Source organism: Cryptomeria japonica, unplaced genomic scaffold, assembly GCF_030272615.1.
Source record: "Cryptomeria japonica unplaced genomic scaffold, Sugi_1.0 HiC_scaffold_85, whole genome shotgun sequence".
In the NCBI taxonomy this organism is placed as follows: domain Eukaryota; kingdom Viridiplantae; phylum Streptophyta; class Pinopsida; order Cupressales; family Cupressaceae; genus Cryptomeria; species Cryptomeria japonica.
Genome location: NW_026728907.1, coordinates 208,170 through 223,491, shown reverse-complemented (window position 1 = coordinate 223,491; position 15,322 = coordinate 208,170). Strand labels below are relative to the sequence as shown.

Here is a 15,322-nt window from a genome sequence, read left to right as displayed (position 1 = left end):
ATCGTTTTTTTTTGCCTTTTCTGGAAATTAGTGAAGGCAGCGCATCAAAGGTGCGCAACGCTGGTGCGAACCTGGGAGCGCTCCGATGTGTGCTCCAAGGTGCGGCGTGCACGAAGTCGGAGCCCGGTTTGCCTCGGGTGCGCCCTGGTGGGCACCATGGTGCGCACCAAGGAGCGCTCCGAAGTGTGCTCCAAGGTGCGGCCTGCACGAAGTCGGAGCCCGGTTTGCCCCGGGTGTGCACCTCGGGTGGGCACCTTGGTGCGCATGCCTTGCCTGGGCTGCGCACCAGGGCGGGCTCAAGATGGCACCCGCGTTCCTTTTTTTTCACTATCTTTCAAAACGGAAATTTTAAAATCTCATTTTTTTTTGCCTTTTTCTGGAAATTAGTGAAGGCAGCGCATCAAAGGTGCGCACCTCGCTGCCCACCACGGTGCGCAACGCCGGTGGGCACCCGGGAGTGCTTCGAAGTGTGCTCCAAGGTGCTGCGTGCACGTTGTCGGAGCCCGGTTTGCCCCGGGTGCGCACCTCGCGTGCACCTTCGTCGGGGTGGGCACCTTGGCTTGGTTTGCCCCGGCTGCGCTCCGAAGCGGGGTTATTGGAGCGCCGCCTCTTTTTTTGTCGGAGCGTTTGGTGGGGTTTCTCGCATTGGCTCTTCCGAGGCCCGGTTGCCACCCTGGCGCGCACGAAGTCGGAAGTAGGGTTAATTGCCCGGGTGCGCACCTTTGCCAGGGTGGCACCTTACCTGGGCTGCGCACCAGGGCGGGCTCAAGATGGCACGCGCGTTCCGTTTTTTTCACTATCTTTCAAAACGGAAATTTTAAAATCTCCTTTTTTTTTTGCCTTTTCTGGAAATTAGTGAAGGCAGCGCATCAAAGGTGCGCACCTCGCTGCCCACCTTGGTGTGCTCTGAGGTGCGCACCCGGGAGCGCTACGAAGTGTGCTCCAAGGTGCGGCGTGCACGTTGTCGGAGCCCGGTTTGCCCCGGGTGCGCACCTCGCCTGCACCTTGGCCGGGGTGGGCACCTTGGCTGGGTTTGCCCAGGGTGCGCTCCGAAGCGGGGTTACTGGAGCGCCCCCTCTTTTTTTGTCAGAGAGTTTGGTGGGGTTTCTCGCATTGGCTCTTCCCAGGCCCGGTTGTTGGGTGCGCTCCCACCCTGGCGCGCGCGAAGTTGGAAGTTGGGTTAATTGCCCGGGCGCGCACCTTCGCCAGGGTGGGCACCTTGGTGCGCAAACCTTGGCTGGGCTGCGCACCAGGGCGGGCTCAAGATGGCACCAGCATTCCCTTTTTCTCACTATCTTTCAAAACGGAAATTTTAAAATCTCGTTTTTTTTTTGCCTTTTATGGAAATTAGTGAAGGCATCGCATCAAAGGTGCGCACCTCGCTGCCCACCTTGGTGTGCTCCGAGGTGCCCACCACGGTGCGCAACGCCGGTGCGAACCCGGGAGCGCCCCGATGTGTGCTCCAAGGTGCGGCGTGCACGAAGTCGGACCCCGGTTTGCCCCGGGTGCGCACCTCGCGTGCACCTTGGTGCGCACACCTTGGCTGGGTTGCGCGGCCTGGTGGGCACCATGGTGCGCACCAAGGAGCGCTCCGAAGTGTGCTCCAAGGTGCGGCGTGCACGAAGTCGGAGCCCGGTTTGCCCCGGGTGCGCACCTTCGCCGCGGTGGGCACCATGGCGTGCACGAAGTCGGAGCCCGGTTTGCCCCGGGTGCGCACCTCGCGTGCACCTTCGCCGGGGTGGGCACCTCGGCTGGGTTGCGCGCCCTGGTGCGCACCAAGGAGCGCTCTGAAGTGTGCTCCAAGGTGCGGCGTGCACGAAGTCGGAGCCCGGTTTGCCCCGGGTGTGCACCTCGCGTGCACCTTCGCTGCGGTGGGCACCTTGGCTGGGTTGCGCGCCTTGGTGGGCACCATGCAGTGCACGAAGTCGGAGCCCGGTTTGCCCCGGGCGCGCACCTCCGCCAGGGTGGGCACCTTGGTGCGCACAACTTGCCTGGGCTGCGCACCAGGAAGGGCTCAAGATGGCACCCGCGTTCCGTTTTTTTCACTATCTTTCAGAACGGAAATTTTAAAATATCGTTTTTTTTTGCCTTTTCTGGAAATTAGTGAAGGCAGCGCATCAAAGGTGCGCAACGCTGGTGCGAACCTGGGAGCGCTCCGATGTGTGCTCCAAGGTGCGGCGTGCACGAAGTCGGACCCCGGTTTGCCCCGGGTGCGCACCTCGCGTGCACCTTGGTGCGCACACCTTGGCTGGGTTGCGCGCCCTGGTGGGCACCATGGTGCGCACCAAGGAGCGCTCCGAAGTGTGCTCCAAGGTGCGGCGTGCACGAAGTCGGAGCCCGGTTTGCCCCGGGTGCGCACCTCGCGTGCACCTTCGCCGCGGTGGGCACCATGGCGTGCACGAAGTCGGAGCCCGGTTTGCCCCGGGTGCGCACCTCGCGTGCACCTTCGCCGGGGTGGGCACCTTAGTGTGCAGACCTTGGCTGGGTTGCGCGCCCTGGTGGGCACCATGGTGCGCACCAAGGAGCGCTCCGAAGTGTGCTCCAAGGTGCGGCCTGCACGAAGTCGGAGCCCGGTTTGCCCCGGGTGTGCACCTCGGGTGGGCACCTTGGTGCGCATGCCTTGCCTGGGCTGCGCACCAGGGCGGGCTCAAGATGGCACCCGCGTTCCTTTTTTTTCACTATCTTTCAAAACGGAAATTTTAAAATCTCATTTTTTTTTGCCTTTTTCTGGAAATTAGTGAAGGCAGCGCATCAAAGGTGCGCACCTCGCTGCCCACCACGGTGCGCAACGCCGGTGGGCACCCGGGAGTGCTTCGAAGTGTGCTCCAAGGTGCTGCGTGCACGTTGTCGGAGCCCGGTTTGCCCCGGGTGCGCACCTCGCGTGCACCTTCGTCGGGGTGGGCACCTTGGCTGGGTTTGCCCCGGCTGCGCTCCGAAGCGGGGTTATTGGAGCGCCGCCTCTTTTTTTGTCGGAGCGTTTGGTGGGGTTTCTCGCATTGGCTCTTCCGAGGCCCGGTTGCCACCCTGGCGCGCACGAAGTCGGAAGTAGGGTTAATTGCCCGGGTGCGCACCTTTGCCAGGGTGGGCACCTTACCTGGGCTGCGCACCAGGGCGGGCTCAAGATGGCACGCGCGTTCCGTTTTTTTCACTATCTTTCAAAACGGAAATTTTAAAATCTCCTTTTTTTTTTGCCTTTTCTGGAAATTAGTGAAGGCAGCGCATCAAAGGTGCGCACCTCGCTGCCCACCTTGGTGTGCTCTGAGGTGCGCACCCGGGAGCGCTACGAAGTGTGCTCCAAGGTGCGGCGTGCACGTTGTCGGAGCCCGGTTTGCCCCGGGTGCGCACCTCGCCTGCACCTTGGCCGGGGTGGGCACCTTGGCTGGGTTTGCCCAGGGTGCGCTCCGAAGCGGGGTTACTGGAGCGCCCCCTCTTTTTTTGTCAGAGCGTTTGGTGGGGTTTCTCGCATTGGCTCTTCCCAGGCCCGGTTGTTGGGTGCGCTCCCACCCTGGCGCGCGCGAAGTTGGAAGTTGGGTTAATTGCCCGGGCGCGCACCTTCGCCAGGGTGGGCACCTTGGTGCGCACACCTTGGCTGGGCTGCGCACCAGGGCGGGCTCAAGATGGCACCAGCATTCCCTTTTTCTCACTATCTTTCAAAACGGAAATTTTAAAATCTCGTTTTTTTTTTGCCTTTTATGGAAATTAGTGAAGGCATCGCATCAAAGGTGCGCACCTCGCTGCCCACCTTGGTGTGCTCCGAGGTGCCCACCACGGTGCGCAACGCCGGTGCGAACCCGGGAGCGCCCCGATGTGTGCTCCAAGGTGCGGCGTGCACGAAGTCGGACCCCGGTTTGCCCCGGGTGCGCACCTCGCGTGCACCTTGGTGCGCACACCTTGGCTGGGTTGCGCGGCCTGGTGGGCACCATGGTGCGCACCAAGGAGCGCTCCGAAGTGTGCTCCAAGGTGCGGCGTGCACGAAGTCGGAGCCCGGTTTGCCCCGGGTACGCACCTCGCGTGCACCTTCGCCGGGGTGGGCACCTCGGCTGGGTTGCGCGCCCTGGTGCGCACCAAGGAGCGCTCCGAAGTGTGCTCCAAGGTGCGGCGTGCACGAAGTCGGAGCCCGGTTTGCCCCGGGTGCGCACCTTCGCCGCGGTGCGCACCATGGCGTGCACGAAGTCGGAGCCCGGTTTGCCCCGGGTGCGCACCTCGCGTGCACCTTCGGCGGGGTTGCGCGCCCTGGTGGGCACCATGGTGCGCACCAAGGAGCGCTCCGAAGTGTGCTCCAAGGTGCGGCGTGCACGAAGTCGGAGCCCGGTTTGCCCCGGGTGCGCACCTCGCGTGCACCTTCGGCGGGGTTGCGCGCCCTGGTGGGCACCATGGTGCGCACCAAGGAGCGCTCCGAAGTGTGCTCCAAGGTGCGGCGTGCACGAAGTCGGAGCCCGGTTTGCCCCGGGTGCGCACCTCGCGTGCACCTTCGCCGCGGTGGGCACCATGGCGTGCACGAAGTCGGAGCCCGGTTTGCCCCGGGTGCGCACCTCGCGTGCACCTTCGCCGGGGTGGGCACCTCGGCTGGGTTGCGCGCCCTGGTGCGCACCAAGGAGCGCTCCGAAGTGTGCTCCAAGGTGCGGCGTGCACGAAGTCGGAGCCCGGTTTGCCCCGGGTGCGCACCTCGCGTGCACCTTCGCCAGGGTGGGCACCTCGGTGCGCACACCTTCTCAATGTTTTCTTGCCTTTTCTGGAAATTGGTGAAGGCAGCGCATCAAAGGTGCGCACCTCGGTGTGCTCCGAGGTGCGAACCCGAGAGCGCTCCGAGGTGCCCACGAAGTCGAAAGTCGGGTTAATTGCATTGTTTTCCCCGGGTGCGCTCCGAGGTGCGCAACATCGGCGCGCACCAAGGAGGGCTCCGAAGTGTGCTCCAAGGTGCGCACGATGGCGTGCACCTCTGGTGCGCACGATTCGGAGCTCGGTTTGACCGGGGTGCGCACACCTTGGCTGGGTTGCGCACCTTTTGTGCGCTCCAAGGTGCGCACGAAGTCGGAGCTCGGTTTGCCCCGGGTGCGCACCTTCGCCAGGGTGCGCACCTTGATGCGCACGCCTTGGCTGGGCTGCGCACCTTGGTGGGCGCCATGGTGCGCACCTTTCGTGCGCTCCAAGGTGCGCACGAAGTCGGAGCTCGGTTTGCCCCGGGTGCGCACCTTGGTGGGCGCCATGGTGCACTCCGAGGTGCCCAAGATTGGTGCGCACCAAGGAGCGCTCCGAAGTGCGCTCCAAGGTGCGCGCGAAGTCGAAAGTTGGGTTAATTGTCCGGTTTGCCTCGGGTGCGCACCTTGCGTGCACCTTCGCCAGGGTGGGCGCCTTGGTGCGCACACCTTGGCTGGGCTGCGCACACCTTGGCACCCGCGTTTCCTTCATTTTAAATTTTTTTTTTTTACAATCTCTCAAGTGGGAAATTCTATAATCTCAACTTTTTTTGCCTTTTCAGGAAACTTTTGAATGGAGCGCATCATTGGTGCGCTCCGAAGTGTGCTCCAAAGCTCTCTCCAGCTGCGTGCACCTGCCCCGGCCGCGCACCCGGCCCCGCCCAGCTTCGCTCACCTGTCCCGGGCGTCTGGTGCGGAACCTTAGAGTAAGAAACATCACCGTGCACCTTGGCCAACGTGCGCGACTCGACCGAGCGCGCACTGGCCGAGGTGCACACCGATTTCACCTGGGTGCGCGCGCAGCACCTCGGGCGCACCGGGGTGCGCGCACAACGCCCGGGTTGCACCGTGGCCTGTGTGCTCGGGGCGCCTCGGGTGCGCGCTCGGTGTCGCCCCCGCGCGCGCGGTAGTGCGGGCAGCGCACCCCGGCCCGGCCCGGCCCCGCCCCGACGAGAACGCAAACGGGCAAAAGGTTTATTCAAATAGCATTGCGACGCCCGGCGAAAAACTAAAAAAGGGTGCAACACCGGGACTTCCCGGGAGGTCACCCATCCCAGTACTACTCCGGCCCAAGCGCGCTTAACTGCGGAGTTCTGATGGGATCCGGTGCACTAACGCTGGTATGATCGCACCCGTTATGAGCTTGTCGCAGTGTGTACTTAGCAAACCGCGACCCACGTGCGAATCCACCCCGGCCACCCACCCCCGTCGAGGTGCACACCCTCCCTCGCGAAGTGCGCCCCGTTCGCCAAGTGTGAGCCCTGCCCGGGTGCGCGCACCTTGCTAGGGCGTCGGGTGTGCACCCGGCCCGGCCTACGTGCGTGCACCTGGAGGGGGCGTCGTGTGCGTGCAGTGTCCCGTCTGCAACGCGGTGCCCACACACCACCTCGGGCGCAACGACCTGCGCTCACATGTGGGCCGAGTGCACCTTGGTGCATGTTCGGGGCGCCTCGGGTGCACGCTCGATCTTGCCCCGGTGCACCAAGGCGCTCGGTTTGCCCCGGGTGCGCACTTGGTGCAAGGTGGGCACCCAAAATAGGGATCAAGCACCAAAACACAAGTTTCGGGATGCAAAATGGGACCCAAGGACCACAAATGCGTTCCAAGACCCATGATGGGTCCACGAGAACAAAAATGTGTTCCGAGACTTAATAAACAAATATTGGGTTTTAGGAGAAGAAACATGCTCTGATGCCCAAAACGAGAATCGACCCCGAAAAGGCCACAGGCCAAAAGTGGGATGCGAGACAAAAAAAAATGGGACCCGAGGACCAAAATTGGGTTCCCAGGTCGAAGACAGGGCAACCGGACAAGAAACGACCTCTAAGGCTCGAAATGAGTCCCGACGACTAAAACTTGACAAGAAGCACCCATCAGGCACCCAACTCGACACCCATGGGATGCCGACCCACCCGGGCTTCCACCTAGCACACCTTGGCACCCACCCACCCTCGCACCCAACCTCGCACCCAACTTAGCACCTTTGAACCCACATTGGCACTCACCCTGACCCTGGCACCTTGGAACCCACATTGGCACTCACCTTGACCCTGGCACCCACCTTTGCACTCACCTTGGGACCCACCCTGGCTCCCACCTCGGCACCCACCCAGACACCCACCTTGGTTCCTTGGCACCCACCTTGGATCCTTGGCACCCACCCCGACACCCACCTTGGCACGCAACTTGGCTACTTGCCACCCACCTTGGCTCCTTGACGCCCACCCCGACAACCACCCCGTGACCTACCCTGGCTAGGGTTGGTGCACACCCACCCTGGTGCCCACCTTGGCACCCACCCTATGACCCACCTTGGCACGCACCTTAGTACCCACCCCGTTACCCACCCTAGGACCCACCCCGTGACCCACCTTGGCCAGGGTGGGTGCCTTGGTGCGCACAACTTGCCTGGGCTGCACACCAGGGCGGGCTCAAGATGGCACCCGCGTTCCGTTTTTTTCACTATCTTTCAAAACGGAAATTTTAAAATCTCATTTTTTTCTTTTTTTTGCCTTTTCTGGAAATTAGTGAAGGCAGCGCATCAAAGGTGCGCAATGCTGGTGCGAACCCGGGAGCGCTCCGATGTGTGCTCCAAGGTGCGGCGTGCACGAAGTCCGAGCCCGGTTTGCCCCGGGTGCGCACCTCGCGTGCACCTTCGCCGGGGTGAGCACCTTGGCTGGGTTGCGCGCCCTGGTGCGTACCAAGGAGCGCTCTGAAGTGTGCTCCAAGGTGCGGCGTGCACGAAGTCGGAGCCCGGTTTGCCCCGGGTGTGCACCTCGGGTGCGCACCTCGCGTGCACCTTCGCTGCGGTGGGCACCTTGGCTGGGTTGCGCGCCTTGGTGGGCACCATGCAGTGCACGAAGTCGGAGCCCGGTTTGCCCCGGGCGCGCACCTCCGCCAGGGTGGGCACCTTGGTGCGCACAACTTGCCTGGGCTGCGCATCAGGAAGGGCTCAAGATGGCACCCGCGTTCCGTTTTTTTCACTATCTTTCAGAACGGAAATTTTAAAATATCGTTTTTTTTTGCCTTTTCTGGAAATTAGTGAAGGCAGCGCATCAAAGGTGCGCAACGCTGGTGCGAACCTGGGAGCGCTCCGATGTGTGCTCCAAGGTGCGGCGTGCACGAAGTCGGAGCCCGGTTTGCCTCGGGTGCGCCCTGGTGGGCACCATGGTGCGCACCAAGGAGCGCTCCGAAGTGTGCTCCAAGGTGCGGCCTGCACGAAGTCGGAGCCCGGTTTGCCCCGGGTGTGCACCTCGGGTGGGCACCTTGGTGCGCATGCCTTGCCTGGGCTGCGCACCAGGGCGGGCTCAAGATGGCACCCGCGTTCCTTTTTTTTCACTATCTTTCAAAACGGAAATTTTAAAATCTCATTTTTTTTTGCCTTTTTCTGGAAATTAGTGAAGGCAGCGCATCAAAGGTGCGCACCTCGCTGCCCACCACGGTGCGCAACGCCGGTGGGCACCCGGGAGTGCTTCGAAGTGTGCTCCAAGGTGCTGCGTGCACGTTGTCGGAGCCCGGTTTGCCCCGGGTGCGCACCTCGCGTGCACCTTCGTCGGGGTGGGCACCTTGGCTTGGTTTGCCCCGGCTGCGCTCCGAAGCGGGGTTATTGGAGCGCCGCCTCTTTTTTTGTCGGAGCGTTTGGTGGGGTTTCTCGCATTGGCTCTTCCGAGGCCCGGTTGCCACCCTGGCGCGCACGAAGTCGGAAGTAGGGTTAATTGCCCGGGTGCGCACCTTTGCCAGGGTGGCACCTTACCTGGGCTGCGCACCAGGGCGGGCTCAAGATGGCACGCGCGTTCCGTTTTTTTCACTATCTTTCAAAACGGAAATTTTAAAATCTCCTTTTTTTTTTGCCTTTTCTGGAAATTAGTGAAGGCAGCGCATCAAAGGTGCGCACCTCGCTGCCCACCTTGGTGTGCTCTGAGGTGCGCACCCGGGAGCGCTACGAAGTGTGCTCCAAGGTGCGGCGTGCACGTTGTCGGAGCCCGGTTTGCCCCGGGTGCGCACCTCGCCTGCACCTTGGCCGGGGTGGGCACCTTGGCTGGGTTTGCCCAGGGTGCGCTCCGAAGCGGGGTTACTGGAGCGCCCCCTCTTTTTTTGTCAGAGAGTTTGGTGGGGTTTCTCGCATTGGCTCTTCCCAGGCCCGGTTGTTGGGTGCGCTCCCACCCTGGCGCGCGCGAAGTTGGAAGTTGGGTTAATTGCCCGGGCGCGCACCTTCGCCAGGGTGGGCACCTTGGTGCGCAAACCTTGGCTGGGCTGCGCACCAGGGCGGGCTCAAGATGGCACCAGCATTCCCTTTTTCTCACTATCTTTCAAAACGGAAATTTTAAAATCTCGTTTTTTTTTTGCCTTTTATGGAAATTAGTGAAGGCATCGCATCAAAGGTGCGCACCTCGCTGCCCACCTTGGTGTGCTCCGAGGTGCCCACCACGGTGCGCAACGCCGGTGCGAACCCGGGAGCGCCCCGATGTGTGCTCCAAGGTGCGGCGTGCACGAAGTCGGACCCCGGTTTGCCCCGGGTGCGCACCTCGCGTGCACCTTGGTGCGCACACCTTGGCTGGGTTGCGCGGCCTGGTGGGCACCATGGTGCGCACCAAGGAGCGCTCCGAAGTGTGCTCCAAGGTGCGGCGTGCACGAAGTCGGAGCCCGGTTTGCCCCGGGTGCGCACCTTCGCCGCGGTGGGCACCATGGCGTGCACGAAGTCGGAGCCCGGTTTGCCCCGGGTGCGCACCTCGCGTGCACCTTCGCCGGGGTGGGCACCTCGGCTGGGTTGCGCGCCCTGGTGCGCACCAAGGAGCGCTCTGAAGTGTGCTCCAAGGTGCGGCGTGCACGAAGTCGGAGCCCGGTTTGCCCCGGGTGTGCACCTCGCGTGCACCTTCGCTGCGGTGGGCACCTTGGCTGGGTTGCGCGCCTTGGTGGGCACCATGCAGTGCACGAAGTCGGAGCCCGGTTTGCCCCGGGCGCGCACCTCCGCCAGGGTGGGCACCTTGGTGCGCACAACTTGCCTGGGCTGCGCACCAGGAAGGGCTCAAGATGGCACCCGCGTTCCGTTTTTTTCACTATCTTTCAGAACGGAAATTTTAAAATATCGTTTTTTTTTGCCTTTTCTGGAAATTAGTGAAGGCAGCGCATCAAAGGTGCGCAACGCTGGTGCGAACCTGGGAGCGCTCCGATGTGTGCTCCAAGGTGCGGCGTGCACGAAGTCGGACCCCGGTTTGCCCCGGGTGCGCACCTCGCGTGCACCTTGGTGCGCACACCTTGGCTGGGTTGCGCGCCCTGGTGGGCACCATGGTGCGCACCAAGGAGCGCTCCGAAGTGTGCTCCAAGGTGCGGCGTGCACGAAGTCGGAGCCCGGTTTGCCCCGGGTGCGCACCTCGCGTGCACCTTCGCCGCGGTGGGCACCATGGCGTGCACGAAGTCGGAGCCCGGTTTGCCCCGGGTGCGCACCTCGCGTGCACCTTCGCCGGGGTGGGCACCTTGGTGTGCAGACCTTGGCTGGGTTGCGCGCCCTGGTGGGCACCATGGTGCGCACCAAGGAGCGCTCCGAAGTGTGCTCCAAGGTGCGGCCTGCACGAAGTCGGAGCCCGGTTTGCCCCGGGTGTGCACCTCGGGTGGGCACCTTGGTGCGCATGCCTTGCCTGGGCTGCGCACCAGGGCGGGCTCAAGATGGCACCCGCGTTCCTTTTTTTTCACTATCTTTCAAAACGGAAATTTTAAAATCTCATTTTTTTTTGCCTTTTTCTGGAAATTAGTGAAGGCAGCGCATCAAAGGTGCGCACCTCGCTGCCCACCACGGTGCGCAACGCCGGTGGGCACCCGGGAGTGCTTCGAAGTGTGCTCCAAGGTGCTGCGTGCACGTTGTCGGAGCCCGGTTTGCCCCGGGTGCGCACCTCGCGTGCACCTTCGTCGGGGTGGGCACCTTGGCTGGGTTTGCCCCGGCTGCGCTCCGAAGCGGGGTTATTGGAGCGCCGCCTCTTTTTTTGTCGGAGCGTTTGGTGGGGTTTCTCGCATTGGCTCTTCCGAGGCCCGGTTGCCACCCTGGCGCGCACGAAGTCGGAAGTAGGGTTAATTGCCCGGGTGCGCACCTTTGCCAGGGTGGGCACCTTACCTGGGCTGCGCACCAGGGCGGGCTCAAGATGGCACGCGCGTTCCGTTTTTTTCACTATCTTTCAAAACGGAAATTTTAAAATCTCCTTTTTTTTTTGCCTTTTCTGGAAATTAGTGAAGGCAGCGCATCAAAGGTGCGCACCTCGCTGCCCACCTTGGTGTGCTCTGAGGTGCGCACCCGGGAGCGCTACGAAGTGTGCTCCAAGGTGCGGCGTGCACGTTGTCGGAGCCCGGTTTGCCCCGGGTGCGCACCTCGCCTGCACCTTGGCCGGGGTGGGCACCTTGGCTGGGTTTGCCCAGGGTGCGCTCCGAAGCGGGGTTACTGGAGCGCCCCCTCTTTTTTTGTCAGAGCGTTTGGTGGGGTTTCTCGCATTGGCTCTTCCCAGGCCCGGTTGTTGGGTGCGCTCCCACCCTGGCGCGCGCGAAGTTGGAAGTTGGGTTAATTGCCCGGGCGCGCACCTTCGCCAGGGTGGGCACCTTGGTGCGCACACCTTGGCTGGGCTGCGCACCAGGGCGGGCTCAAGATGGCACCAGCATTCCCTTTTTCTCACTATCTTTCAAAACGGAAATTTTAAAATCTCGTTTTTTTTTTGCCTTTTATGGAAATTAGTGAAGGCATCGCATCAAAGGTGCGCACCTCGCTGCCCACCTTGGTGTGCTCCGAGGTGCCCACCACGGTGCGCAACGCCGGTGCGAACCCGGGAGCGCCCCGATGTGTGCTCCAAGGTGCGGCGTGCACGAAGTCGGACCCCGGTTTGCCCCGGGTGCGCACCTCGCGTGCACCTTGGTGCGCACACCTTGGCTGGGTTGCGCGGCCTGGTGGGCACCATGGTGCGCACCAAGGAGCGCTCCGAAGTGTGCTCCAAGGTGCGGCGTGCACGAAGTCGGAGCCCGGTTTGCCCCGGGTACGCACCTCGCGTGCACCTTCGCCGGGGTGGGCACCTCGGCTGGGTTGCGCGCCCTGGTGCGCACCAAGGAGCGCTCCGAAGTGTGCTCCAAGGTGCGGCGTGCACGAAGTCGGAGCCCGGTTTGCCCCGGGTGCGCACCTTCGCCGCGGTGCGCACCATGGCGTGCACGAAGTCGGAGCCCGGTTTGCCCCGGGTGCGCACCTCGCGTGCACCTTCGGCGGGGTTGCGCGCCCTGGTGGGCACCATGGTGCGCACCAAGGAGCGCTCCGAAGTGTGCTCCAAGGTGCGGCGTGCACGAAGTCGGAGCCCGGTTTGCCCCGGGTGCGCACCTCGCGTGCACCTTCGGCGGGGTTGCGCGCCCTGGTGGGCACCATGGTGCGCACCAAGGAGCGCTCCGAAGTGTGCTCCAAGGTGCGGCGTGCACGAAGTCGGAGCCCGGTTTGCCCCGGGTGCGCACCTCGCGTGCACCTTCGCCGCGGTGGGCACCATGGCGTGCACGAAGTCGGAGCCCGGTTTGCCCCGGGTGCGCACCTCGCGTGCACCTTCGCCGGGGTGGGCACCTCGGCTGGGTTGCGCGCCCTGGTGCGCACCAAGGAGCGCTCCGAAGTGTGCTCCAAGGTGCGGCGTGCACGAAGTCGGAGCCCGGTTTGCCCCGGGTGCGCACCTCGCGTGCACCTTCGCCAGGGTGGGCACCTCGGTGCGCACACCTTCTCAATGTTTTCTTGCCTTTTCTGGAAATTGGTGAAGGCAGCGCATCAAAGGTGCGCACCTCGGTGTGCTCCGAGGTGCGAACCCGAGAGCGCTCCGAGGTGCCCACGAAGTCGAAAGTCGGGTTAATTGCATTGTTTTCCCCGGGTGCGCTCCGAGGTGCGCAACATCGGCGCGCACCAAGGAGGGCTCCGAAGTGTGCTCCAAGGTGCGCACGATGGCGTGCACCTCTGGTGCGCACGATTCGGAGCTCGGTTTGACCGAGGTGCGCACACCTTGGCTGGGTTGCGCACCTTTTGTGCGCTCCAAGGTGCGCACGAAGTCGGAGCTCGGTTTGCCCCGGGTGCGCACCTTCGCCAGGGTGCGCACCTTGATGCGCACGCCTTGGCTGGGCTGCGCACCTTGGTGGGCGCCATGGTGCGCACCTTTCGTGCGCTCCAAGGTGCGCACGAAGTCGGAGCTCGGTTTGCCCCGGGTGCGCACCTTGGTGGGCGCCATGGTGCACTCCGAGGTGCCCAAGATTGGTGCGCACCAAGGAGCGCTCCGAAGTGCGCTCCAAGGTGCGCGCGAAGTCGAAAGTTGGGTTAATTGTCCGGTTTGCCTCGGGTGCGCACCTTGCGTGCACCTTCGCCAGGGTGGGCGCCTTGGTGCGCACACCTTGGCTGGGCTGCGCACACCTTGGCACCCGCGTTTCCTTCATTTTAAATTTTTTTTTTTTACAATCTCTCAAGTGGGAAATTCTATAATCTCAACTTTTTTTGCCTTTTCAGGAAACTTTTGAATGGAGCGCATCATTGGTGCGCTCCGAAGTGTGCTCCAAAGCTCTCTCCAGCTGCGTGCACCTGCCCCGGCCGCGCACCCGGCCCCGCCCAGCTTCGCTCACCTGTCCCGGGCGTCTGGTGCGGAACCTTAGAGTAAGAAACATCACCGTGCACCTTGGCCAACGTGCGCGACTCGACCGAGCGCGCACTGGCCGAGGTGCACACCGATTTCACCTGGGTGCGCGCGCAGCACCTCGGGCGCACCGGGGTGCGCGCACAACGCCCGGGTTGCACCGTGGCCTGTGTGCTCGGGGCGCCTCGGGTGCGCGCTCGGTGTCGCCCCCGCGCGCGCGGTAGTGCGGGCAGCGCACCCCGGCCCGGCCCGGCCCCGACGAGAACGCAAACGGGCAAAAGGTTTATTCAAATAGCATTGCGACGCCCGGCGAAAAACTAAAAAAGGGTGCAACACCGGGACTTCCCGGGAGGTCACCCATCCCAGTACTACTCCGGCCCAAGCGCGCTTAACTGCGGAGTTCTGATGGGATCCGGTGCACTAACGCTGGTATGATCGCACCCGTTATGAGCTTGTCGCAGTGTGTACTTAGCAAACCGCGACCCACGTGCGAATCCACCCCGGCCACCCACCCCCGTCGAGGTGCACACCCTCCCTCGCGAAGTGCGCCCCGTTCGCCAAGTGTGAGCCCTGCCCGGGTGCGCGCACCTTGCTAGGGCGTCGGGTGTGCACCCGGCCCAGCCTACGTGCGTGCACCTGGAGGGGGCGTCGTGTGCGTGCAGTGTCCCGTCTGCAACGCGGTGCCCACACACCACCTCGGGCGCAACGACCTGCGCTCACATGTGGGCCGAGTGCACCTTGGTGCATGTTCGGGGCGCCTCGGGTGCACGCTCGATCTTGCCCCGGTGCACCAAGGCGCTCGGTTTGCCCCGGGTGCGCACTTGGTGCAAGGTGGGCACCCAAAATAGGGATCAAGCACCAAAACACAAGTTTCGGGATGCAAAATGGGACCCAAGGACCACAAATGCGTTCCAAGACCCATGATGGGTCCACGAGAACAAAAATGTGTTCCGAGACTTAATAAACAAATATTGGGTTTTAGGAGAAGAAACATGCTCTGATGCCCAAAACGAGAATCGACCCCGAAAAGGCCACAGGCCAAAAGTGGGATGCGAGACAAAAAAAAATGGGACCCGAGGACCAAAATTGGGTTCCCAGGTCGAAGACAGGGCAACCGGACAAGAAACGACCTCTAAGGCTCGAAATGAGTCCCGACGACTAAAACTTGACAAGAAGCACCCATCAGGCACCCAACTCGACACCCATGGGATGCCGACCCACCCGGGCTTCCACCTAGCACACCTTGGCACCCACCCACCCTCGCACCCAACCTCGCACCCAACTTAGCACCTTTGAACCCACATTGGCACTCACCCTGACCCTGGCACCTTGGAACCCACATTGGCACTCACCTTGACCCTGGCACCCACCTTTGCACTCACCTTGGGACCCACCCTGGCTCCCACCTCGGCACCCACCCAGACACCCACCTTGGTTCCTTGGCACCCACCTTGGATCCTTGGCACCCACCCCGACACCCACCTTGGCACGCAACTTGGCTACTTGCCACCCACCTTGGCTCCTTGACGCCCACCCCGACAACCACCCCGTGACCTACCCTGGCTAGGGTTGGTGCACACCCACCCTGGTGCCCACCTTGGCACCCACCCTATGACCCACCTTGGCACGCACCTTAGTACCCACCCCGTTACCCACCCTAGGACCCACCCCGTGACCCACCTTGGCCAGGGTGGGTGCCTTGGTGCGCACAACTTGCCTGGGCTGCACACCAGGGCGGGCTCAAGATGGCACCCGCGTTCCGTTTTTTTCACTATCTTTCAAAACGGAAAT

General features: G+C 62.9%; 2 non-coding genes across 2 annotated transcripts; both read right to left on the bottom strand.

The window, feature by feature from the left end:
- Nucleotides 1–5,932: 5,932 nt before the first annotated feature.
- On the bottom strand, nucleotides 5,933–6,051 carry LOC131864416 (5S ribosomal RNA). The gene has a single exon (XR_009363223.1). It is a non-coding gene; the product is annotated as a 5S ribosomal RNA (ribosomal RNA).
- Nucleotides 6,052–13,855: 7,804 nt separating this feature from the next.
- LOC131864415 (5S ribosomal RNA) lies at nucleotides 13,856–13,974 on the bottom strand. Its single transcript, XR_009363222.1, has one exon. It is a non-coding gene; the product is annotated as a 5S ribosomal RNA (ribosomal RNA).
- Between the last annotated feature and the right edge of the window lie 1,348 nt (nucleotides 13,975–15,322).